The 26337-nt window shown below is 39.9% G+C and overlaps 1 long non-coding RNA gene and 1 pseudogene across 1 annotated transcript in view; one reads left to right on the top strand and one right to left on the bottom strand.

The window, feature by feature from the left end:
* Positions 1-25994, bottom strand: part of LOC103887429 — a 29076-nt gene extending 3082 nt beyond the window's left edge. The window contains exon 1 of the long non-coding RNA XR_001906284.3: positions 25376-25994. This is a non-coding gene — a long non-coding RNA (uncharacterized LOC103887429). The remainder of the gene's footprint in view (positions 1-25375) is intronic.
* On the top strand, positions 4534-9016 carry LOC101015028 (annotated as a pseudogene).
* Positions 25995-26337: the final 343 nt, after the last annotated feature.

Here is a 26337-nt window from a genome sequence, read left to right on the forward strand (position 1 = left end):
GCTGTTCTTTTTTTTTGTTGTTAAAAAATTCCAACCTTACTAATATAACATGATAAAATAGTTCTTAAACATTTTAGTTTCTAAATTTTCTACAGACATTGAACAATTTAAAAATATTGATTACACCTCACTTTCTTGATGTTGGCTTATATCAGTAGGCTCACTTTAACTGAGGTGCTGATCATTTTATAATAGCTAGTCATGGAAGATTATTAAGATTTTCTTGGTTTATGTGCTCTCACCAATCTAAGTACATAGTTTACCTTTTTACAGGAACAATGGAAACTTGTTTTTTTTACTTTATGAACAACATATCAACAGGATAGTCTTTCTCTTTTCTGGGAGGTATACTTTAAAATTTGTCTATGGGAATATATATATTTTTTAAGTTTTCAAATTACTTCAAGCTTTTAAGTAATTTTGGCTGGGTGCAGTGGCTCACGCCTGTAATCCCAACACTTTGGGAGGCCAAGGCAGGCACATCATGAGGTCAGGAGATCGAGACCATCCTGGTATCACGGTGAAACCCCATCTCTACTTAAAACAAAACAAAACAAAACAAAAAAATTAGCTGAGCGTGGTGGTGGGTGCCTATAGTCTCAGCTACTCGGGAGGCTGAGGCAGGGGAATGGTGTGAACCTGGGAGGTGGAACTTGCAGTGAGCCAAGATCGCGCCACTACAGAGTGAGACTTCGTCTCAAACAAAACAAAACAAAACAAAAAAAACTTTTAAGTAATTTTTTCCCTCTGCAATTGATATGCAATCTTAACATTAAGGTTAGAAATACTCATTATAATTTTTAAACGCTTTGGTAGTTTAAATTTTATATTCCATGTGAAGTATATTTATTATGTGAGGTAAACATTTACACATACCATGTGATCTACAGAGAGAACCACTTACCCCAACACCATTTATTAAATAGGCCTATTTCTCTCTACTTTGAAATGTCATTGTGATGGTTAATTTTATATGTCAACTTGACTGGGTTGTGGAGTGCCCAGATGCTTGGTCTGACATTCTTCTGGGTATATCTGTGAGGGGGTATTGGATGACATTAACATTTAAATCAGTAGACTAAGTAAAGCAGATGAACGTGGGTGGGACTCATCCAATTGATTGAAGGCCTGAATAGAACAAAAGTGCCAACACCCCTGAGTAAGAATTCCTACCAGTGACCTTCAAACTGGACATCAGCTTTTTCCTGCCTTTAGACTCAATTGAAACATTAGCTTTTCCTGGGTCTTGAGCCTTCAGATTGGAACAATACTCTCAGTCCTCCTGGGCCTCGAGTTTGCTAACTCAGCCTGCAGATCTTGGGACTTGCTAGCCTCCATAATCAGGTGAGCCAATTCCTTATCATAAAGCTCTTTCTATATGTACATCTTATTGGTTCCATTTTTCTGGAAAACTGACATAGCCACCATTATCACATACTGAATTCTTACATGATCTTAGGCCTTTACATATTTTTTTTTTCAGACTCTGAAATACTTAGTTTATTCTAGCCATTAAAGATGCATCTTTGCCCCAGTGCGGTGGCTCACGCCTGTAATCCTAGCAATTTAGGGGGCCGAGGTGGGTGGATCACCTGAGGTCAGGAGTTCGAGAACAACCTGGCCAACATGGTGAAACCTTCTCTCTACTAAAAATACAAAAATTAGCTAGGCATGGTGGCACGTGCCTGTAGTCTTAGCTACTCGGGAGGCTAAGACACAAGAATCGCTTGAACCCAGGAGATAGAGGTTGCAGTGAGCTGAGATCATGCCACTGCACTCCAGCCTGGGCGACAGAGCGAGACTGTCTCAAAAAACAACCAAAAAAAAAAAAAAAAAAGATCTCTAGTTAAGCTTCGGTCTGTATCTTCACAAAATTCTCGACCCCCCTCATTATTTCACATAAAATTTACATTTGTTCTAGCAGCAGTACAAAAGATTTGAAAATACAGAACGTTGTTGAGAATTTGTTTGGAATGTTGTGACATAATGTGCATAATTTTTTTTGTTCAAAAAATGATTAGTTCCTGTTACTTGCTTTTTGTTTTGTTTTTTGTTTGTTTGTTTGTTTTTTGTGTTTTTGAGACAGAGTCTCACTCTGTCACCAGGCTGGAGTGCAGTGGCGTGATCTTGGATCACTGCAACCTCCGCCTCTTGGGTTCAAGCGATTCTTCTGCCTCAGCCTCCCGAGTAGCTGGGACTACAGGCACATGCCACCATGCCAAGCTAATTTTTGTATTTTTAGTAGAGACCGGGCTTTACCATGTTGGCCAGGATGGTCTTGATCCCTTGACCTCGTGATTGGCCCACCTCGGCCTCCCAAAGTGCTGGGATTATAGGTATGAGCCACTGCGCCCGGCAACTATTTGCATTTTTTAAGGTGTCATTCAATAAACTTATAGTTTCCTTTACATAGCCTGCACATTTAATTCTTTTTTTTTTTTTTTTTTTTTTTGAGACGGAGTCTCGCGCTGTCGCCCAGGCTGGAGTGCAGTGGCCGGATCTCAGCTCACTGCAAGCTCCGCCTCCCGGGTTCACGCCATTCTCCGGCCTCAGCCTCCCGAGTAGCTGGGACTACAGGCGCTGCCACCTCGCCCGGCTATTTTTTGTATTTCTTAGTAGAGACGGGGTTTCACCGTGTTAGCCAGGATGGTCTCGATCTCCTGACCTCGTGATCCGCCCATCTCGGCCTCCCAAAGTGCTGGGATTACAGGCTTGAGCCACCGCGCCCGGCCTGCACATTTAATTCTATATGTTTTTTAGAACATGTAAACATCTTGACCAAGTTTTATAGTTTCCTTCACATAGACCACACATTTATTTAATTCTAGATATTTTTTAGCACATGGAAGCATCTTGATCAAGCTTGTCTAACCTGTGGCCCATGGGCTGCATGTTGCCCAGGATGGCTTTGAATGCAGCCCAGCACAAATTTGTAAACTTTCTTAAAACATCATGTGTAAGGAGACCCCCTGAAACTGTTGCTACGGAATAAAAGATGAAATGCTTCTGATTATTGTAAATTCAAAATTGCATGCAGGATTGTGTAAAGACCATGCCAGGTTGGACTGTCAGAATGAGCCAACAGCGCGTGATGTGCTTCCCCCTGCAGAGAGCCTATGAATGGACGTGCAGTCAGGGAGGTTTCACATCACCAAGATTCCTATCCCGGAAAAGCAGATGTTTATAGCTGTGGGAATGGAATGCGACCCTCGTGGAAAACCTATAAACAGGCGCATGGGGGGCATCTGTCCATATGGATAAGATAGGGCTATAAATGCCCTTATCTTGCCGTGGCTCTTCTAGGCCTCTTTAGGGTTCATACTCCCTTCTGAGAATTTCTGGTCTAACTGATTGTCTAACTTCACGTTCTGTTTCTATGAATTGTTTGTAACCAGCTTTTGCTGCAACTGTTACTGTTGATTAATATCTTGCTAATCATAGGTTATGGAAAGACCGTGTTCCTGTTTTAAGGCTCTGTTAGAAATTAAACTTCACCTCCTGTTTCTATGAACTGTTTGTAATGAGCTTTTGCTGTAACTGTTACTGCTGTTCCTGTTTTAAGGCTCTGTTGGAAATTACTGATGCACACACTATGTTGTAAATTCTTATCTCTGTATACTGTACTTCTCTGTACAGATGTTATGTTAAAGAATTACTTCATCCCCATGTGACCATCTCACCACATAATCAAATAACCCTAAATCCGTCACTAACGTACCCCCGCCCTCACTAAACTCAATAATAAATGCTGGCATATCCAGGGCATTGTTGGCACCACGGGACCAGAAGGCTGTGACCCCCCTGGACCCAGCTTTCACTATCTTGTGTGTGTCTGTTATTTCTCGACCTGCCGATCCGCCTGGGAGCAAAGAGAGAGCCCCGTTGCATTGCGGACTGCTGGCCAGTTCCCACAATAATTATGAGCTTTTTTTGTGTGACTTTTATTTTTTTTAGCTCATCACCTGTCATTAGTGTTAATGTATTTTATGTGTGGCCAAAGACATTTCTTTCTTCCATTGTGGCCCAGGGAAGACAAAAGATTGGACACCCTGATCAAGATTGGACACCCCTGATCTTGACTATATTATTATAATGAATATAACAGAGGTATTTTATTAATATGTATTTAATACATGTATATTTACTACTGAAGATTCTCGTGGTACATAGTTCAGTGAAGAAATTATCACAAAGCATCATGCCTTTTGTAAAAATGTCAGACTTTGCACTTAAAGTGAATGGAGAGGATGAATCATTTCTTTTAGATTATGTTTTCTGATTTTTTTCTTTTTTGTTTTTGTTTTTTTTTTGTTTGTTTGTTTGTTTGTTTGTTTGTTTTTTGAGACGGAGTCTTGCTCTGCCGCCCAGGCTGGAGTACAGTGGCCGGATCTCAGCTCACTGCAAGCTCCGCCTCCCGGGTTCACTCCATTCTCCTGCCTCAGCCTCCCGAGTAGCTGGGACTACAGGCGCCTGCCACCTCGCCCGGCTAGTTTTTTTTTGTATTTTTAGTAGAGACGGGGTTTCACCGTGTTAGCCAGGATGGTCTCGATCTCCTGACCTCGTGATCCGCCCATCTCGGCCTCCCAAAGTGCTGGGATTACTTTAATATATATGTAATTTTTCCAAGTTGATATATTTTGCAACCTGGGAAAAAAACAGTCATGGAGATGACACTTTAATTGTTGGTCTCGTTTTCAGCTTTATTTAAATGTTTTTTCTGTGTTCACAAGTGAAATTGATAAACAGTTTGTGGTAGCTTTCTACGTAGACACAGGCTGTTATTTAAGATGACTCCAGACCATGTCCATTGTGATTCTGAAGGGGCAAGGCCTCCAGGGAGAGGAGATTAATTTGAGCAGCACCAACTTATTACAACTTTTGGAATGATTGCTACCAAGTGTCTACAGTGGCTCATGGGACACTAAATTCAGCAATGTGATGATTTGGGCCTCTGACGACACAGGGAGGGGAAGGCATAGCCCCTTGTGTGGGGCTTATGTTGTCTTCAGCTTCTGAGGGAGCTGATTACTGAGCCTCCAGTCTTCAGCCTTTATCCTTTGGAGAACTGGTTCTGGGCATAGAACTGGTTCTGGGCAGAGAACTGGAAAGGAAGTTTGTGCACAATTGGAATTGGTTTGAGGGGAGTTCGGTGGTATTTAGTAGTTAGAAAAGGTGAGATTAGCTTATAGTAGATGGGATCCAAAACTCCAAATGACTGTCATTTGTGTCTGTTAGCATCTTGGGTTTTCAAGCCTGTCCTGGATGTAGGTAAAGGCCTTTGATGATAGGCTGTGCTCCAGGATCAGGGTTGAAGAGGGAGTAAGGGTAGGGACTGGGACTGAGCAGTGGGTTGGCTGTGGTTGCATTTGTTGCTTTCTTTGAGGAAAGCTCCCTGTGTAAGTGGCCAAGTATGTTCAGTAAAATGTGTAGGCCTTAATTCCAGAAGAACTGCACCTCTGCAGCTGTCTATACTGGGGAGTGAGGCTCTTGAATGTGATTGAAGAGTTGTTAAAGGCCATCTAGTAAGAGCTGGACTGAGAGGTGTGAACAGTCCATAGTAAAGCACACTGTTCAAGAGCACAGACTTTGGAGTCAGTGAGGCCTGCATATACATCCACCACACTTAACACATATGTGACTGGACAAGTAATTTAACTACTGAAAACCTCAGTTTCTTCCTTTCTAAATGTGAATGGTAGTAGTACCTACTTTGTGGGGTTATTCTGAGAGTTAAATAAGATAACCAAGGAAATCCTAAATATATTCATCCAACCAATAGGTATAAGTCATTTTCATAGTTGCTTAGGAGTTATTTCTAAATGAAATAGACAAAACTCTCTGCTTTTATAGAACTTATTTTCTAGTGGGGCAATAAATATAAAAAGTTACCATGACTTCCACAATGGCAGCATGAGGACCTCTGTAGACCTACTTCTCAGTAAAGTGAGCATAACTGATGAAAATTATATAGGTCTTTGGGATCCCAGAGCACCTTTAGTCCCTGGAGACGCTCTGCCAGCCAGAAGTGATGGAAGAATTGTATAGCCTGGACCCACAACGGCAGGAATTATTGGAGGCCAGGTTTACTACAGTAGGTGTTAGTAAGGAAAACTAGAAAAGAAGAGGAAAAAACAATAAATCGATGCAAGAAGAAATAAATATATTGCAAAACAGAAGAATGGGAAATATTCAAGAGTTGGAAGATCAGGAAACAAAAGGCGAAATGAAGGAGAGTACATCAGATATAACGAAAGGGACCACTTAATAGTGAGTCTTCCAACCAGAGCTTATGCAGTGTGGGATCCTTGAGTGATAAAGAAGTAGAGACTCCCGAGAAAAAGCAGAATGACCAGCGAAAGCTGAAAAGAAAAGCTGAACCATATGAAACTAGCCAAGGGAAAGGCACTACTAGGGTACATAAAATTAGTGATTACTTTGAGTTTGCTGGGGGAAGCGGGCCAGGAACCAGCCCTGACAGAAGTGTTCCACCAGTTGCACAATTCTCACCGCAACATTCCTTATCCAGTCCCTTACTGCGATGCGTAGAGCAGCCCCTCTGTGGTTTAGATGGCAGCGCTACAAAGGAGGTGATGGAGGAGCAGTCTGCTCTGCCAACAGCCTCATGTCAGCAATGATAACAAAACCTCGGCTTGACACAGAGCAGCTGGCACCAAGGGGAGCTGGCCTCTGCTTCACTTCTGTTTCAGCTCAGCAAAACAGTCCCTCATCTACGGGATCTGGCAACATGGAGCATTCCTGCAGCTCCCAAAAACAGATCTCCATCTGGCACAGACAGACCCAGTCCGACCTCACAATAGAAAAAATATCTGCACTAGAAAACAGTTAAGAATTCTGACTTAAGAAGGAGGGAAGAATAGATGATTTATTAAGAGCCAACTGTGATTTGACACAGATTGATGAACAGCAAAAGATGCTACAGAGATACAAGGAAAATTAAATAGATGTGTGACAATGAGCAAGAAAGTCGTTATAGAAAAGTCAAAAAGAGAAGATGGAATGTAGAGATAAGAGCATGCAAGACCACTTGAGGTTGGACCACTTTTCTACTGTCTGACAAGGGACCTCTTTTACTGAACAGTGGACAGATGGTTATGCTTTTCAGAATCTTACCAAGCAACAGGAAAGGCTAAATTCACAGAGGGAAGAGATAGACAATGGAATATGTTAGCATTTTCTACTGTCTGACAAGGTACCTCTTTTACTGAACAGTGGACAGATGGTTATGCTTTTCAGAATCTTATCAAGCAACAGGAAAGGATAAATTCACAGAGGGAAGAGATATACAATGGAAAATGTTAGCAAAACAGAAACCTCCTGCAATGAGTCAGGACCCTCCTGCAACCAGTGAGCAGAAACAGCAGAAAAGCAAGACCAATGGAGCTGAAAATGAAACGTTAACATAGCAGAATACCATGAACAAGAAGAAATCTTCAAACTCAGGTTAGGTCATCTTAAAAAGGAGGAAGCAGAGATCCAAGCAGAGCTGGAAAGGCTAGAAAGGGTTAGAAATCTATATATCAGGGAACTAAAAAGGATACGTAATGAAAATAACTCACAATTTAAATATCACCCAACACTAAATGACAGATATTTGTTGTTACGTCTTTTGGGTAGAGGAGGTTTCAGTGAAGTTTACAAGGCATTTGAACTGACAGAGCCAAGATACATAGCTGTAAAAATTCACCAGTTAAATAAAAACTGGAGAGGAGAAAAAGGAGAATTACCACAAGCGTGTATGTAGGGAATACCGGATTCATAAAGAACTGGATCATCCCAGAATAATTAAGCTGTATGATTACTTTTCTCTGGATACTGATTCGTTTTGTACAGTGTTAGAATACTGTGAGGGGAATGATCTGAACTTCTATCTGAAACAGCACAAATTAATGTCACAGAAAGAGGCCCGGTCCATTATCATGCAGATTGTGAATGCTTTAAAGTACTTAAATAAAAGAAAACCTCCCGTCATACACTATAACCTCAAACCAGGGAATATTCTTCTAGTAAATGGTACAGCGTGTGGAGAGATAAAAATTACAGAGCTTGGCCTTTTGAAGATCATGGATGATAGCTACAATTCAGTGGGTGGCACGGAGCTAACATCACAAGGTGCTGGTACTTATTGCTGTTTACCACCAGAGTGTTTTGTGGTTGAGAAAGAACCACCAAAGATCTCAAAGGTGATGTGTGGTCGGTGGGTGTGATCTTCTATCAGTGTTTTTCTGGAGGGAAGCCTTTTGGCCATAACCAGTCTCAGCAAGACATCCTGCAAGAGAATACTATTTGTAAAGCTACTGAAGTGCAGTTCCCACCAAAATGAGTAGTAACACTTGAAGCAAAGGCGTTTATTCCACGATGCTTGGCCTACCGAAAAGAGGACCCCATTGATGCCCAGCAACTGGCGTGTGACCCCCTACTTGCTGCATCGTATCTGAAAATTGGTCTCTGTGAGTAGCCCTGCTGGAGCTGCTATTGCATCAACCTTTGGGGCGTCCAATAGCAGTTCTTCGAATTGAGACCGACTCCAAGGTCACAGACTGTTCAACACGCACAAAGTGGACAAATGGCATTTAGCAGCAGGTTTGGAACATAGCAATTTTGAATGGATCTGAGGAAACCTGAACCAGGTGCTTATTTTCTTGCTTTTTTCCCATCCATTGAGCATGACTGCATGAATTCTTTTTAAGGAGACACCATGGGCAGCTCTGGACAGGCCTGGTAGGAAAAGGCCCCACCCAAGGTTCTGGTGTCAGTGGCCACTGTGTGTGGCTACTCTGACTGAGGAAAAAATTAAAAAGAAAAACTGGTTCCGTGTACTGTGAATTTGAAAACATGCAGACTCAGGGGAGTCCCTGATACAGTGCTTCAGATGAAGAATGTGGACTTGAAAATACAGACTAGATGACTGGGTGCGGTGGCTTACGCCTGTAATCCCAGCACTTTGGGAGGCTGAGGCAGGCGGGTCACAAGGTCAGGAGATCGAGACCATACTGGCTAACACGGTGAAACCCCGTCTGTACTAAAAATACAAAAAAATTAGCCAGGCGTGGTGGTGGGCGCCTATAGTCCCAGCTACTCAGGAGGCTGAGGCAGGAGAATGGTGTGAACCCAAGAGGCAGAGCTTGCAGCGAGCCAAGATCACGCCACTGCACTCCAGCCTGGGCGACAGAGCGATACTCCATCTCAAAAAAAAAAAAAAAAAAAAAAAAATACACATTAGTCCCGTGTCTATATTTAAACTTGTTCTTTTCTTTTAATAAAGTTTAGGTAACATCTTCTGAAAAGCTTGTAGCACAAAGGCTGAGCTGCAGATGGTGTTTGACTTTGGAGGAAAAAAAATGCTGTTGCCTGTTAAAGGCACTAGAGTTAGTGTTTTATCCCTAAATAATTGCAATTTTTAAAAATATACAGATTCCCTCACCCCTTTTTTATTTTTGAAAGAATACATTTGGTTGTAAAGTGAAACCCGTATTAGCAAGTACGTGGCAATGTTCATTCCAATCAGATGCAGCTTTCTCCTCCGTCTGGTCTCCTGTTTGCAATTGCTTCCCTCGTCTCAGTAGGGAAAAAAATGAGTGGGAGTACTGAGATGTGTGGGTTTTTGCCATTGGACAAAGAATGAGGTTAGAAGACTGCAACTTGGAGTCTCTAAGGTTTTCAACTGTTTCTTCACAATTTGAACACTTGATGATGGTCCCTTTTAATTTATTTGAAATGCTATTTTTTTAAAAAATAAAGGTTCATCCATGCAAAAAAAAAAGAAAAGAAAATCAAATAGGTCTTTGGAAGTGGTTCTTAGGGAATACAGCAACTAAGCACTACTTATTCAAGAAAATTTAAAAGTCATTAGGAATAGTGAGTATCTGTAGTATTTGAACCACAACTAGTTCCACCCCGTCTTCCTCCCAGATCAATATGACAAACTCTAGGTGGGTGCAGCGAAGAAAACAGAGCTCCCTTGCCTCCCAGCTCCCATTTGAGGGCAGTGGCATCTACATGGGAGGGGCAGACTGCTAGTATTTCTCATACATCTACAAGTTGTTTAAGAGGCTAAATTGCAGGTCAGTACAGCTGAGGAGAATTCCAGGACTCCCTTCCACCCAGACCCCATTCACTTGACACAGGCTCTATCTCAGGCATGGTGTCCTGAGAATATAGGGGTCCAGTTACCCTTACTTTGACTCAGTAGGGTAGAGGTTCCAAGCCAGAAGAGGAAAGCCAAGAAGACCATCACCTTCCTACCCTCCCTACCCTCCCTACCCAGCACCCTTCTCCTAAAACATGGATGCTAGAAATAATCATTCCTAGAAATAATCACTCCACCCTAGCCTCTGGGGCATGGCTCAGAGATTTCATCGAATGGGGAAAACAATTCGTAAAATCAAGAGGTCAAAAGCTCTGCTAATGAACTGACGTTATTGAATGGGTGTACAGGAAAGGTCAAATCTAAGGGCACTCAAAAACAAGATTTTGATGGAAAACAAGAAGCTGACAGCTTCAGTGAGAGATCCAAGCTAAACATAGGCCACATATTTACCAGAGGTGAACCAAGGAAAGAGATGACTAATCATAGGCCCCCGTGGTGTCAGAACAAACCTCCAATACTGACCTCAAAGGCTGTTCCTGTAGGAAGGCTTGTGTGGCAAATTGTGGTTACATGTGGTTAATTTTAGCTTTGAACATGGTAGTGGCTACCCATCACTCACCCCCAGCAACTTTGTATGTGTTCCTGAAGCAGCTTGCAGAAGCCAGGATAGGCATTAGGGCCCTGTTCTGCAAATATTGGGGAACCGTGCTTTAGTCACTGATTGCTCCTTCTGATCATGGAGGTGCAGACACAGAGGTATAAACACAGAGGTGAGCAGCTATTGCAACTCATTGCCATTATTGCAAGCGCTTGCCCTTATTCACTGGAGAGATGCTCTTTTGATTTAATGAATTACTTTTCCCCTGTCCCTCATCCCCACCTCCTTGGCAAAATGTCTCAGCCATGCCCAGAGCCTAGGGTGGAGAAAGTGAAATGGTTCTTTCTAGTGCAATTGTTTTAGATGAAGTGAGTTCCTGGGGATTTAAAGACTTGGTGCTTTTCCCCTTCATTTCTCTCTCTCTCTCTTTTTTTTTTTTTTTTTTTTTTCCATTTTGGGAACCAGAAATGTAAGGACTGGGACCTTTGGCAACCACATATACGGAAAAATTTAGACAGTTGCCATGCATGCCCAGGAAAAGGTCCAGACTTAGAAATGAACTCAGAAGAGCTTCAGTTTACATCTCAGGCTAATCTTTATTATGCAGACACCCTGTAACTATTTTTTTAAACTAAATGAATGAGAACAAAAAGCCTAGCAGAATCTGATCTCCAGAGATACCACACCATAAATTTCAAATGTCCAGTTTTCAACAACAACAAAAAAATCACAAGGTGAATAAAGAAACAAAGTATGACTAATTGAAAGCAAAAAAGAAAAGAAACTGCCCCTGAAAAAGACCAGACTGTGGGTTTACCAGACAAATTAAAAACACTGTCTTAAAGATGTTTAAAGAGTTAAAAGATGATGTGGACAGTCAAGAAAACTATAAACAAAATGGAAACATCAATACACATAGAGAAAAATTCTGGAGCTGAAAAGTACAACAAATTTGCTAGAGGGATTTAAAAGCATATTTGAGCAAGCAGAAGAATGAGTGAATTTGAAGATAGGGTCATTGAAATCAAATTTAAGGAACAGAAATAAAAAAGACTGAAGCTGGGCATGGTGGCTTATGACTATAATCCCAGCACTTTGGGAGGCTGAGGCAGGCAGATCACCTGAGGTTAGGAGTTTGAGACTAGCCTGGCCAACATGGTGAAACTCTGTCTCTACTAAAAATACAAAAATTAGCCATGCATGGTGGCGTGTGCCTGTAATCCCAGCTATTTGGGAGGCTGAGGCAGGAGAATCACTTGAACCCAGGAGGCAGAGGTTGTAGTGAGCCAAGATCACGCCACTATACTCCAGCCTGGGGAACAGACCAAGACTCTGTCTCAAAAAAAAAGTCTGAAAAAATAAATGAACAAAGCCTATGAGACGTGTGGGACACCATCAAGTGGATGAATATATGCATTGTTCGGAGTGCCAGATAGAGAAAGCATAGAGATAATTTGGAGAAATAATTGGTGAAACATTATAAAATTTGATGAAATATATGAATATAAACCTAGAAGAAACACAATAAACTTCAAGCAATATAAAATTAAAGAGGGCCACACTGAGGCACATTATAATCAAACTGTTAAAGGCCAAAGACAAAGTTTTAGAGCAGCAAGAAAGAAGCAGCATATACATAACATAAATACATACAGGCTATCCTCAATAAAGTTATTAGCAGACTTCTTATCAGATCTTGGAGACCAGAAGGCAGTGGGTTGAAATGTTCAAAATGCTGAAGGGAAAAAAAAATTTGTCAGCAAACAATTCTGTATTTGGTAAAGTTTTCCATCAAAAGTGAGGCTGAAATTAAGACATTCCTGGATAAACAAAAGCTGATGGAGTTTGATAGCAGTAGACCTGCCCTGCAAGAAAGCTAAAAAGAGTCCTTCAGGTTGAACTGAAAGGACACTAGACAGAAACTAATGCCATAAAAGAAATGAAGATATCTGATAAAGGGAAATGCACAGGCAGTTGTAATACAAAGATGTATTACTGTAACTTTGGTTGGTAATTCCACTTTTTGATGATTTTTACATGATTTGAGAGACTAATGCATAAAAAGGTTTTGTGTCTCTGGACACAATGTATAACAAGGTCATTTTGTGACATCAATAATTTAAAAAGTAGTGGGGACAGCGCTATGTAGGAGCCAAGTTTTTTTTTTTATGTTATTGAGGTTAAGCTAGTATAAATTTAATTTATAGTGTTATGACTTTAGGATGTTAAATGTAACAAAGAAAACAGCTATAGAGAATACACACAAAAAGAAATGAGAAGGGAATTAAAAGATTTAGTACCAAAAATCTACTAAAAAGAAAAGAATTGTAATTCAGGAAATGAGGGGAAAAAATGCTGTAAGACATAGAAAACAAAAGCACAATGATAGATGTAGATCCTTCATTTTTGGTAATTACTTTAAAGGTAAATGGCTTAAATGCTTCAATCAAAAGAGAGATTGGCAGAATGGATTAAATAAAACCAAATGTGATTGAACATGACTGTCTACAAGAGACACAGGTTCTGATCTGTGTCCAAAGACATTAATGAGTTAAAAGTGAAAGAATGAAAAAAGATATCCCATGCAAGTTGTAAAAAGAGCAGGAGTGAGTACAGCTGCTCCTTGAACAATTGGTGGTGAGTTAGGGGCACTGACCCCCAACACAGAAACACACAAACACATGCACACGCACATAACTTTGGCCTCCCCCAAAATGTAACTGCTAGTGGCCTACTATTGACCAGAAGACTTACCAATAACATAAATAGCTAATTAACATGTATTATGTATATATATTATATACTGTATTCTTACAATAAAGTAAGCTAAAGAAGATATTAAGAAAATCATAAGGAAGATAACAATATGTTTATTCATTAAGTGCAAGTGGATCATCATTAAGGTCCTCATCCTCATTATCTTCACATTGAATAGGCCTATGAGGAGGAGGGAGAGGAGGAGTCAGTGTTGCTGTCTCAGGGGTGGCAGAGGCAGAAGAAGTGGAGAAGATGGAAGGGAGGCAGGAGAGGCAAGCATACCTGGTATAACTTTCCAGAACTACACCATAATTTCTGTCTGATGTTTTTTGCTTTTCTAAAAAGGTATCTATACAGTAACAGTCCTATTGTTTTCTTTAATTTCAGCACCTGTATTACAGAAGGATCCATGTCATAAAAGAAGTTAAAAGCATTCTTGAATAATTGGAAACCTTCTGCCAGATTATCTAATAGCAATTTGTTTTATGACATTGTTACTTGTACGTCTTCTACGTCTTATGCCTCATAGTCAGGCTTTGGAAGTGTTCATCTCTATCAAGTCATCCTCTGTTAATTCCTCTGGTGTGATGTCTATTAGATCTTGAATTTCTCCAAGATCCATATATTGAAATCTTTACTCTCCTGCTTCCACCATCTTTTTTTTTTTTTTTTTTTTTTTGCCATATCCACAATCTCTTTTATGATTTCCTTGATTGGCTCTGTCATAAGTTATGTGAAGTCATATACAACATCTGGATATAGTTTTCTCCAGAAGGAATTTATTGTTTTGGGGTCAATGGCTTCTATGGCTTTTTCTTTGACAGTCATGCCATCTTCAGTGCCAGTGGTGTCATGCTTCCAGTCTTTCATGATGTTCTATCAAGGTTCTCTTCCATAGCATTAACCATCCTTTCCCTGGAGTACCATTGTAATGAGACTTAAAGTTCCTTATGCCCTCCTCATCTAGAGGCTGAATTAGAGACACTGGGGGCACATAGACCACTTTGATGTCTTCGGTGTTGAACTGATGGGGTTCTGGGTGGCCAGGGGCATGCTCAATGTCAAAGGAGCTTCAGAAGGCAGTCCCTTACTAGAAAGGTATATCCTGACTTCAGGGACAAAGCATGGATGAAACCAATCCGGAAAAATGGTTCTCACTGTGCAGGCCTTTGTATTGTGCAACCAAAAGACTGGAAGCTGATGTTTATCTTTTCTCTTCAAGGCTGGGTGTTAGCAGTTTTATAGAAAAGGGCAGACCTAATCATAAAGCCAGCTGCATTTGCACCAAAGTAGAGTTAGCCTTTCCCTTCCTGCCTTTAATCTTGGTGTTCATTTCTCTTCCTTAGTATAACAAATGTCCCTTGTGGCACTTTTTTGTTTTTCCCCAAAGATACTTTTGTCTACATTAAAGACCTGTTCAAGCAGATATCTTTCCTCCTCAATGATTTTCTTTTTTCCTTTTTTTGAGACAGGGTCTTGCTCTGTCACCCAGGCTGGAGTGCAGTGGAGTGGTCATGACTCACTGCAGACTTGACCTCCTGGGATCAATTGATCCTCTCACCCCAGCCCCTCGAGTAGCTGGGACTAAAGGCATGTGCCACCATGCCTGGCTAATTTTTGTATTTTTTGTAGAGAAGGAGTTTTGCCATGTTGCCCAGGCTGGTCTCGAACTCCTGGGTTCAAGGAATCTGCTTGCCTTGACTTCCCAAAGTGCTGGGATTACAGATGTGAGCCACTGCGCCGAACCCTCAGTGATTTTCTTAATGGCATCTGGGACCTTGTCTGCTGCCTCTTGGTCAGCAGAAGCAGATTCTTCTGTTATTGTGACATTTTTATTTTTTATTGTTTACATTTTTCGAGACAAGTTCTCACTGTCACCCAGGCTGCAGTCCAGTGGCATGATCACAGCTTACTTGCAGCCTTGACCCCCCTGGCTCAAACAATCCTCCCACCTCAGCTTCCCAAGCAGCTAGGACTACAGGGTCATGCCACCACACCTGCCTTTTTTTTTTTTTTTTTGTAGAGACAGGGTTTTGCCATGTTGCCCAGACTGGTCTTGAACTCTTCGGCTCAAGCAGTCTGTCCACTTCTGCCTCCCAAAGTGCTGGGATTACAGGCACGAGCCACTGTGCCCTGCCTAGAAATTTCAAACGCCAAACATCTTTCTAAAACTATCAAGCCATTCTTTGCTGGCTTTAAATTCTCCAGCTTTAAATCCTTCATGTTTTTGTTTGTTTGTTTGTTTTTGCTCTAAGTTGTCATATAACTTCACTATTTCTCAAATTGGATTAGAGTCTATAGGTATGCCTTATGGCAATCCTGAAGCCACATAAAAAATGCATTTTCAATATGAGATTACAAGGTATTTTGCTAAAAGTGCAAAGTTTTTGCACCTGTGGCACAGCTGCAGTGACAGCTTCATAAATTTTCTTTTTATACAGCGGTTCTTACACTGAATTCAATTATCTTGAAATAGTGGGTAACCACAGCTGCAGACCTCAATCTACAGTACATATTAAGCAATCCGTCTTTTTCTTGTAATATCATGACTTTTCTTTGCATCTTGGGAGCACTTCCAGCATCACTAGTGGCACTTCATATGGGTCCAATAGTGTTATTCAGTGTTTATGGAAATGCACTAAAAATGATGAAAAATATGTGAAAACTGTAAGAGATTACTTTTACTGTCCAGCAGTTTACTGGAGAAATGAACTGCTCACACAGAGATGATTAGCTTTACATGATATTTTAAGTGGATACTTCAGCTCACCACAATAGCAACAGGACTTGGCTGTGAAATTATTATAGTAGTATACTATATACTACAGGTAATTTTATGCAGTTATGATTTAATACTACCTCTTCATGTCTGTTAACATTTCTCTTGACTGCTAATGGTGCCATGTATAGTCTTTCTTTGTGCATGTTTTATTAAATTTTAACTTTTTATAGGAAATTTGTATATTTCTGGATAGTAAATGGTAAAATAGACTAGTATCTTCATATATTTTATACATTTATTTCATACCTCTTTTGCTTAATTTTTTCACTATTTCTAGGCCACATGGTTTATCTGCAAGTTTTTTTTCAAATTGTGACAAATCTCCAAAAATCTTTTCCAATATGTTGGAAAAACTCCATGTATAATAGACCCATGCAGTTTAAACCCATGTTGTTCATGGGTCAACTGTATGTTAACATCAGACAAAATAGGCCTTAAATCAAAAAGGTCACAAGAGATAAAGAAGGATATTGTATGTTAGTAAAAGTTCAATACAGCAAGAAGATACAGCAATAATGAACATTTATGCACTTAATAAGATAACATCAAAATAAATGAAGTGAAAATTGACAGAACTAAAGGGAAAAATAGACAGTTCTACTGTAATAGTTGGAAACATCAATATGTCATTCCAATAATGGATAGAACAGTGAGATAGAAGGTGGAAACACAGGACTTAAAAACACAATAAGCCAACTTGATTTAACAGACATCTAAATTAAATTATGTTTGCAGTTCAATCAAGGTTAAGGTTATTTTTAGGGCCTAACTGGCTTTGTCTGCTCTAGGATTATCCAGACCTGGTCTGCATTTAAAAATTTGCCTCAGTACTCCCTTTTAGGATCAAGTAATACACAACACTATATCCAACAACAACTACTACAGAATACCTATTCTTCTCAAATGCACATTAGTTATTCTCCAGGGTAAACCATATGTTAGGTCACAAATTAAGTCTCAATAGATTTTAAAATACAGATATTATACAAAGTATATTCTATGACCACAACAGTATGAAGTTAGAAAATAATAAAAAGAAAACTGGAACATTTATACATTTGTGGAAATAATTTAAATAATATACCTTTAAACAACTCATAAGTAAAAGAAAAAAATCACAAGGGAAATTGAAAAATACTCAGAGATGACTGAAAGCAGAAACAAAACATACAGAAACTTACGGGATGCAGCAAAAGTTGTGCTAAAGGGGATATTTATAGCTATAGGTGCTTGCATTTAAAAAGAAGAAAAATCTCAAATCAGATATCTAACATTACATCTTAAGGACCTAGAAAAATAGCTAACTAAAGGCTGGGAGCAGTGGCTCATGCCTGTAATCCCAGCACTTTGGGAGGCTGAGGCGGGTGAATCACCTGAAGTCAGGAGTTCAAGACCAGCCTGGCCAACATGGTGAAACCCTGTCTCTACTAAAAATACAAAAATTAGCCAGGCACGGTGGCAGGTGCCTGTAATCCCAGCTACTTAGGAGCCTGAGGTGGGAGAATCAGTTGAACCTGTGAGGTGGAGGCTGCAGTGAGCCATGATCATGCCACTGCACTCCGGTATCGGTGACAGAACTAGACTCCATCTCAAAACAAACAAACAAACAAACAAAAAACTAAGCTCAACGGTATCAGAAGGAAGGAAATAAGGACAGAGACAAAAAAAAAAATTAAAGAATAGAAAAACAATAGAGAAAATCAATTAAACCAAGAATTGGTTGTTTGAAAAGATCAACCAAATTGACAAACCCTTATCTAACTAGACTAAGAAAATGACTTAAATTACGAAAATCAGAAATGAAGACAGGGATATAAAGACTGATTCTACAGAAATAAAATATAAGAGAGTACTAAGAACAACTTACTACAACAAATTGAATAACATGGATGAAATGGCTCAATATCTAGGAACACAGTATCATTGAAATAAGTCAATACTGACTCATGAAGAAATAGAAAATTATGTAAGTACATAATTAATAAGGAGACTGAATCAGTAATCAAAAAACTCTTGACAAAGAAATGCCCCAGACCTGATGCCTTCCTTGGTGAATTCTACCAAACATTTAAAGACCAACTAATATCAGTCTTTTTTAGACTCTTCCAAAAAATTAAAATGAAGGGAACATTTCCAAATTTGTTCTGTGAGGTTAGTATTAATTTGATATCATAGCCATACAAAGATACTATATGAAAATAAAACTGCACAGTAATATCCCTTATGAACACTAACACTTATGAACAGTAATATCCCTTATGAACAACAATCTTCAACAAATACTACCAAACTGAACTCAGCAGCATATTAAAAATATGTACCAGCTGGGCATGGTGGCTTCTGCTTGTAATCTCAGCATTTTGGGAGGCCAAGACAAGTGGATCACTTGAGGCCAGGAGTTTGAGACCAGCCTGGCCAACATGGCGAAACTCCATCTCTACTAAAAATACAAAAAATTAGCCAGGTGTGGTGGGGTGTGCTTGTAATCCCAGCTTCTCAGGAGGTTGAGGCAGAGGAATTGCTTGAACCCAGGCAGTGGAGGTTGCAGTAATGTGAGGTCACATCATTGCACTCCACTCCAGCCTGGGCGACAGAGCGAGATTCTGTCTCAGAAAAAAACAAAGAAAAAAAAAAAAGAAAAAAAGATTATATACCATGACCAAGCAGGAATTTTTTCTGTTTATTTCTGTAATACAAGTATGGCTTAACATATGAAAGCCAAGTAATGTAATACATCACATTAATAGAATGGAGGGAAAAACATAATGTCAATTGATGAAGAGAGAAACCACTGACATATTTCAACACTCTTTCATGATAAGCAATGCACATGTGATAAATCAACACACAGAAATAGAAGGAAACTACGTTAATGTAATAAAAACCATGTATTAAAAATACACAGCTAATGTCATACTCGGGTAAAAGACTGAAAGGTTATATTCAGCATAATATGGAAGTTCTAGCCAGAGCAAATAGGCAATAAAAAATAAATAAAAGGCATACAGATTGGAAAGAAGTAATTTTTTTGTGTGTTCTTATATGATTTTATATGTAGAAAGCCCTAAAGAGTCCATCCACTAAAAATGGTTAGAATAAATAGACTCAGCAAAGGAGCAGAATACAAAATCAACACACAAAAATCATTTGTGTTTGTATATACTAACAATAGAAAATCCTAAAAGGAAATTCAGAAAACAATTTTAGGTACTATAGCATCAGAAAAGATAAATCAAGGAGGCAAAAGACTTGTACACTGAAAACTACAAAATGTTGCTGAAATGTATTAAAGAATAAATGGAGATGTATAAATCCATTCATGTACATTGATAGGAAGACTTAATATTGTTAAGATATTATATAGTACTACCCAAAGCAATCTACAGGTTCAGTGCGATCTCTATCAAAATACCAAAGGTGTTTTTGCAGTAATAGAAAAATATATCCAAAAACTTATATGGAATCCAAAGGGACCCCCGATAGTCAAAATAATTTTAATAAAGAACAACATTGGAGATCTCGCACCTCCTGCTCTCACACCTCCTGATTTTAAGAGTTGTTAGAAAGCTATAAATCATAAGAGTGTAATAGTGTGGTGCTGCTATAAAGACAGATGTATAGAACAATGAAAAATATAGAAAGCCAAGAGGCCCTCAAAAGTATGAGTAAATGGTTTTAGACAAGGGTACCAAGACCATTCAATGGCAAGGACAGTCTTAAAAAAATGATGCTGGTGAGCGTGGTGGCACATATCTGTAATTCCAGCTACTCAGGAGGCTGAGACAGGAGAATCACTTGAACCTTGGAGTTGGAGTTTGCAGTGAGCAGAGACGGGGCCACTGCATTCCAGCCTGGGTGACAGAGTGAGACTGTATCTCAAAAAAAGAAAAAAAAAATGCTGGGAAAACTGGGTATTGACATGCAAAAGAATGAAGTTGGATTCTTACCTAACACCATATTCTCAAAGTAACTCAACATGGATTAAAGGCCTACATGTAAGAGTTAAGATTGTAAAGCTCCCAGAAGAAAGCACAGGGGGAAAGCTTGATGACACTGGATTTGGCAATGATTTATTGGATATGACACCAAAAGCACAAGCCACAAAAGAAAATATAGACAAATTTTACTTTATCAAAATTTATAACACCTTTATGTTTTTTAAAAGGACACTATCAACAATGAAAAGGCAACACACAGAATGTGAAAAATCTTTCAAAACACATATTTGATAAGAGATTAATATTCAGAATATATAGATAACTCCTAAAACTCAACAACAACAAAATGAACAAATTGATTAAAAAATGGGCCAAGGACTTGAGTAGACATTAAAAAAAAAGATATTCAGATGGCCCATAAGCATATGAAAAGACACTCAACATCACTAGTTATTAAGGAAATGCAAATTAAAACCAAAATGAGATACTACCTCATCCTCAATGGAATGGCTACTATCAAAAGACGGAAGGGAGGGAGAAAGAAAGAAGATAGGAATTAAAAATATCAGGTGTAGTTGAGGATGTGGAGAAGTTGGAACTCTTGTGCATTGTTGATAGGAATGTAAAATGGTACAGCTGCTGTGGAAAATGGTGCAGCTATTGTGGCAGTTGCTCAAAAAATTAGAAATAGAATTACTATATGATCCAGCAATTCCACTTCTGAGTATATACCCAAAATAATTGAAAGCAGAATCTGAAAGATATTTTCACATCGATGTTTATGGCAGCATTATTCACAAAAGCCAAAAAGTGAAAGCAACCCATGTGTCCATTGATGGATGAATGGATAAACAAATTGTAGTATGTGCATACAATGCAATATTGTTCAGATTGAAAGGGTTAAACATAATTTTACCATCTTGCTCAACAATTCTACTCCTAGAAATATACCGAAGAGAAATGAAAACAGATACTCAAATGCTTGTACACAAATGTTCAAATATACATGTTTGTACTGCGTGTATTCATATTTGTCCTGCAAATGCTTGTACACAAATGTTCAAATGTACATGTTTGTACTGCGTGTATTCATATGTGTCCTGCAAATGCAAAAATCTGCATGTGTGTGTGCATATGCATGTGTGTGTGTATCTCTATATATAATATGCTATTGGTGAATATTCTTAACATTGTGTAGGTAACCACCCAACACTTTTTTTACAATGATGCAAAAATATAAAAAGGATATTATTAAGTGAGAATATTTGTATACAATTTCCCTATCCCAGAGAATGGCTCTATCATGCATATTGACCCAATGATCCCTTATATACTCCTCTTACAAGAAAAACTGAGACATGATGAAAAATTTTGGAGAGGTTATTTGAGCAAAAGCAATTTGTAAATCAAGAAACACCAAACCAAAAGAAGCATAAGGGACAGGTTTTTACAGAGTGAATGTGGAAATAAAGAAAATATTTGATGGGTTACAGTTGTACAGTTGCCTTATTTGATCTATTCCATTAGAAAGTCCCTAGTTATGTAAGTTAGTTGGCTGCTTCTGATTGGTTGAGCATGTATCATATATCTCTGATAACCTGCTTTAAAGTCTGCTCTATCTGAAACTAATTGGCTATCCCCTGTTTCTTTTCATTAGTACTAGCATTCAGATATTAAATTGTACCAGCATCATTTATTGTACAGATCTTATTTTCCCATTGAATTACATTGGCAACTCAATAGTGTACAATTGCCTAGGTTCAGCTCATGTGGAGAAATGGTAAATGACCTAGTGAAGAAAAAGCTAGAAATCCTCAGGGTGCCCAGGCAGGGCTCCTCCTCTCTAGAATTGAATTTTTGTTATCCTCATTGCTTCTACCACTCTCCGACGTCTTTGAAAATACAAAAAATACAACTGTTATTATTTGTTTAGTGTTTTTTCCAGGTGTTGAAGTGGGAGCACTGGCCTAATACAACTTAGTAACTATATCTTTTTTTAGGAGTGGAACACAGAATGACATAATATGATTCCTTCTTGTGGACGGCAAGCCACCCAGATGCCGAGGCAAGAGATTGAGGGCATGAGCTGTTCCAGTATAATAAAATATATAAAATAAGAATAGTTATAGTACATATAGATAATAGATATGATTATGTATGAATATCATTAATCATTAGTTTGTAGCAGTTACTCTTTATTCCAATATTATAATAATCCTTGCTCTACAATTATAACTTAGGAAAAACCAGGCCATACAGAGATAGGAGCTGAGGGGACATAGTGAGAAGTGACCAGAAAACAAGAATGTGAGCCTTCTGTTACGCCCGGGCAGGGCCACCACAGGGCTCCTTGGTCTAGCGGTAATGCCAGCGTCTGGGAAGACGCCCGTTGCCAAGCGGACCGTGTTCTAGCGGTAGCGTCAGTCTCAAGGAAAAACACCCACTACTTAGCAGACCAGGAAAGGGAGTCTCTCTTTCTCCAGAGGAGTTCACAGAAGACTCTACTCCTCCACCTCCTCTGGAGGGCCTGACATGAGTCAGGCCCACCCGCAGTTATCCGGAGGCTTAACCATCTCCCTGTGATGCTGTGTTTCAGTGGTCACACTCCTAGTCCGCCTTCATGTTCCATCCTGTACACCTGGCTCTGCCTTTTAGATAACAGTAGCAAATTAGTGAAAGTACTAGAAGTCTCTGATATGCAGAAATAATAGCGTAAGTTCTCTCTCTCTCTCTCCTCTCTTTCTCTCTGCCTCGGCTGCCAGGCAGGGAAGGGCCCCCTGTCCAGTGGACATGTGACCCACATGACTTTACCTATCATTGGAGATGGCTCTCACTCCTTACCCTGCCCCTTTGTCTTGTATCCAATAAATATCAGCGCGGCCTGACATTCGGGGCCACTACTGGTCTCCGTGTTTTGGTGGTAGTGGTCCCCCAGGCCCAGCTGTCTTTTCTTTTATCTCTTTGTCTTGTGTCTTTATTTCTACAATCTCTCCTCTCCACACACGGGGAGAAAAACCCACCGACCCTGTGGGGCTGGACCCTACACTTCCAAATTAAAATAAACTTGTAATGAATCAGAATTTATAAGCTGATATACAAAATAAAGTATAAATAATGTTTATTATCATTATACAATTATTTAGCTATTAAAGAAGAATGAACTCCATTACTTTATGCTTATGAATGACCCATACTCTCATTTTATGAACTTGGAAACTTTATTTGATAACTCATCCTTGATATTAAGATTCACATTATTAATATCAGGCTGGATGCAGTGGCTTATTCCTAAAATCCCAGCACTTTGGGCAACCCAGGCAGGGTGAGTGGATCACTCTAGCCCAGGAGTTCGAGACCAGCCTAGCCAACATGGCAAGACCTTGTCTCTACAAATAATTAAAAAATAATTAGCCGGGTGTGGTGGCAGGTGCCTGTAGTCCTAACTACTCGGGAGGCTGAGGTGGGAGGATCACTTGAGTCAGGGAGGCAGAGGTTGCAGTGAGCCAAGATCGCAACACTGCACTCCAGTCTGGGTGACAGAGTGAGACCTTGTCTCAAATAAATAAATAAATAAGATTCACTATTATAATTCAAATAATCATTTCAATAATGTATAATTATGTTTTCTACTCAGTAATTAAGTAGTAATGCTAGTTACAAGGCTGAAAAAGTATTCCTGAAAATCTTCAATTTATGAACTGAAGTTTGATGTTATAACAAGATAGATATTCAAACTACCACCCTCAGGTACAGTTAATGTAGTAGATTGCACTCTGAAATATCCAAATTAATGCCCAAATTAAAAAACAATATTAAAGAATAAATATGCTACCGTGGTTGTAGGTATATGTTAAGGATGTGTCATTTCTAAGGTATATTCTTATGGGAAAAACTAGTCTTAAAACATATGGGTATTCTATGGACCTAACTGGTGTATGTAGAATTCATTTGGATTTTTTTCTGAGGAAAATCTTCAAACATAAAGTAGAAATAATATGCCTATTATTTCACAGAACACATTTTCTTTTCTTTTTCTTTTTTCTTTTTTTATGAAACAGAGTCTCCCTTTGTCGCCCAGGCTTGAATGCAGTGGTGCCGTCCTGGCTCACTGCAACCTCCACCTCGTGGGTTCAAACAATTCTCCCACCTCAGTGCCCATCGCCGCCTGCCCCACCTCCAGTAGCTGGGATTACAGGAGCGCACCATCATGATCGACTAAGTTTTTGTATTTTTTGTAGAGAGGAGGTCTTGTTATGTTGCCCGAATTTGTCTGGAACTCCTGAGCTCAAGTGATCTGCCCGCCTTGGCCTCCCAAAGTGTTGAAATTACAGGCATGAGCCACTGCGCCCAGTCGTGGCATATTTTCATTGCCTAGATTAAACACTATATTTTGCTATATTTGTTGTTACTTTTTGCACAAAACATTTGAAATTCTTAAGTATTGCATTTCTAAAAGTTAAGCACATTTTTTACAGAACCACAATGCATATTAGTATCGCAACCAGTAAATGTAACAATAATTTCTTAATATTATAAATAGTTCAATTTTAATAAAAATTATCCTATTTGTTCCTAAAATGTCTTTTACAGTTGATTTGCTTACACCATATCCAATACAAAACTATGCATTTGACTTGTTTGTTATGTCAGTAGTCACATTCGCATCCATAACTTGGCGGTGTTTAGAAGGGCACCGTGTAACAGAAACCTTTAAAATAAATTGGAAACGCTGACATTTCCCAGGGAGCAGGAGCGAGTGCACAGGCTTATGGGAAATGTACTTTTTTTCCGGTATTGGCGCGGGGGGGGGGGGGGGGCACGCCTTCCGGCGCGGGCCCCCCAACCCCTGTTGGTAAATTGACTCCCCTCAGGGGCTGGGCCACACCACTGGGGAGCAGGGAGGGGCGGGTGAGCCCCAGAGGGTTGGGCGAAGGTCCAGGGGCATTGGCGTCTCTGTCGCGGGAGGCGTGCGTGGGCTTCAAGTAATGCAAACGGGTGGGAGGCTGAGGCGGGGGGATCGCTCGAGCCGGGGAGGCGAAGGCGACGATGAGCCGAGATGGCGCCGCTGCACTCCAGCCGGGGTGAACAGAGACAGAGAGAGAGAGAGACCCTGTCTCAAAAAAAAAAAAAAAAAAAAAAAGAAAGAAAAGAAAAGAAAAAGAAAACAAGTTTAGAGAGGTGAACTGACTTACCCAAGATCATATAACCAGCAGCTGCAGGAACCTAGTTTGAACTCTGTTCTCCATGTCTCCTTGTTCTTTTTAATTATCCACCGTGTCTAAAACCCAGCATCGTTATTCACAGCATTGAGCGCTGATGTGCCTTCACAGGAAACTTGGCCCCGTGTGTTTCTGGGATTCTTGATGTTTCTTCTGAGCTCCAGGGTCAGGCAGTATGATTGAAGTTTCTAAGCCAGGTAAGCCTTGTCCAGCATTTGTCCTTGAAGGACTCTGTTTGAATTCGTAGATGGCCCAGGCCTTGATTCTCAGAGAAAGTATGTTATCTGAAGGTCAGGTTGAAGATTCCAACTGAATTTACTTTGTCCCCTTGTCCCAGCATCCTTGGAACAAAGAAGCTTGTGAGGTAATAAGGAGTAGTTCCTAAGAACCCACGTGGAGGGTCACACTTCTGATCTGAGACCTTTCAGCAGAGCCTGAGAGCAGAGTGGAAAGGGCCAGGAAGGAACATGTCCGGAACTGCCTGTTTACTGAAGACATTTTTGCTGCTCCTGTACAGTTAAGTAACACTTGGTGATGTCAGCACATGCGGAAACCACGGCAGACTGTCCAGTGGATGGGCTTTCAGGAGGAGATTAGCTGCCAGCGTGAGCAAGGGGCAGGCAGCACAGGAGAGGACATGTCACTGCCCACTGTGAGGATTGTGAGAACACAGTCTGGGGAAGGCATCGCCTAGATGGGGAACTCGTCCCTGCTGCTCCCTTCCTGTCTACTCATTGTCTTTGAAGCCTGTAGAGATGCATCATTGTTCCTATTCTGATGTTACAAAAATCAAGTGACAGTGTTGTATAAAGGTGAAAAAATGGGCCTAGAAGATATGACTTATTTAATCATGTCATTTGTTAGTGGCATACTCAGAAAATAACTCATTAGGGCTGGGCTCAGTGGCTCATGCCTGTAATCCCAGCACTTTGGGA

This window comes from Papio anubis, chromosome 11 (genome assembly GCF_008728515.1).
Source record: "Papio anubis isolate 15944 chromosome 11, Panubis1.0, whole genome shotgun sequence".
Classification (NCBI taxonomy): Eukaryota; Metazoa; Chordata; class Mammalia; order Primates; family Cercopithecidae; genus Papio; species Papio anubis.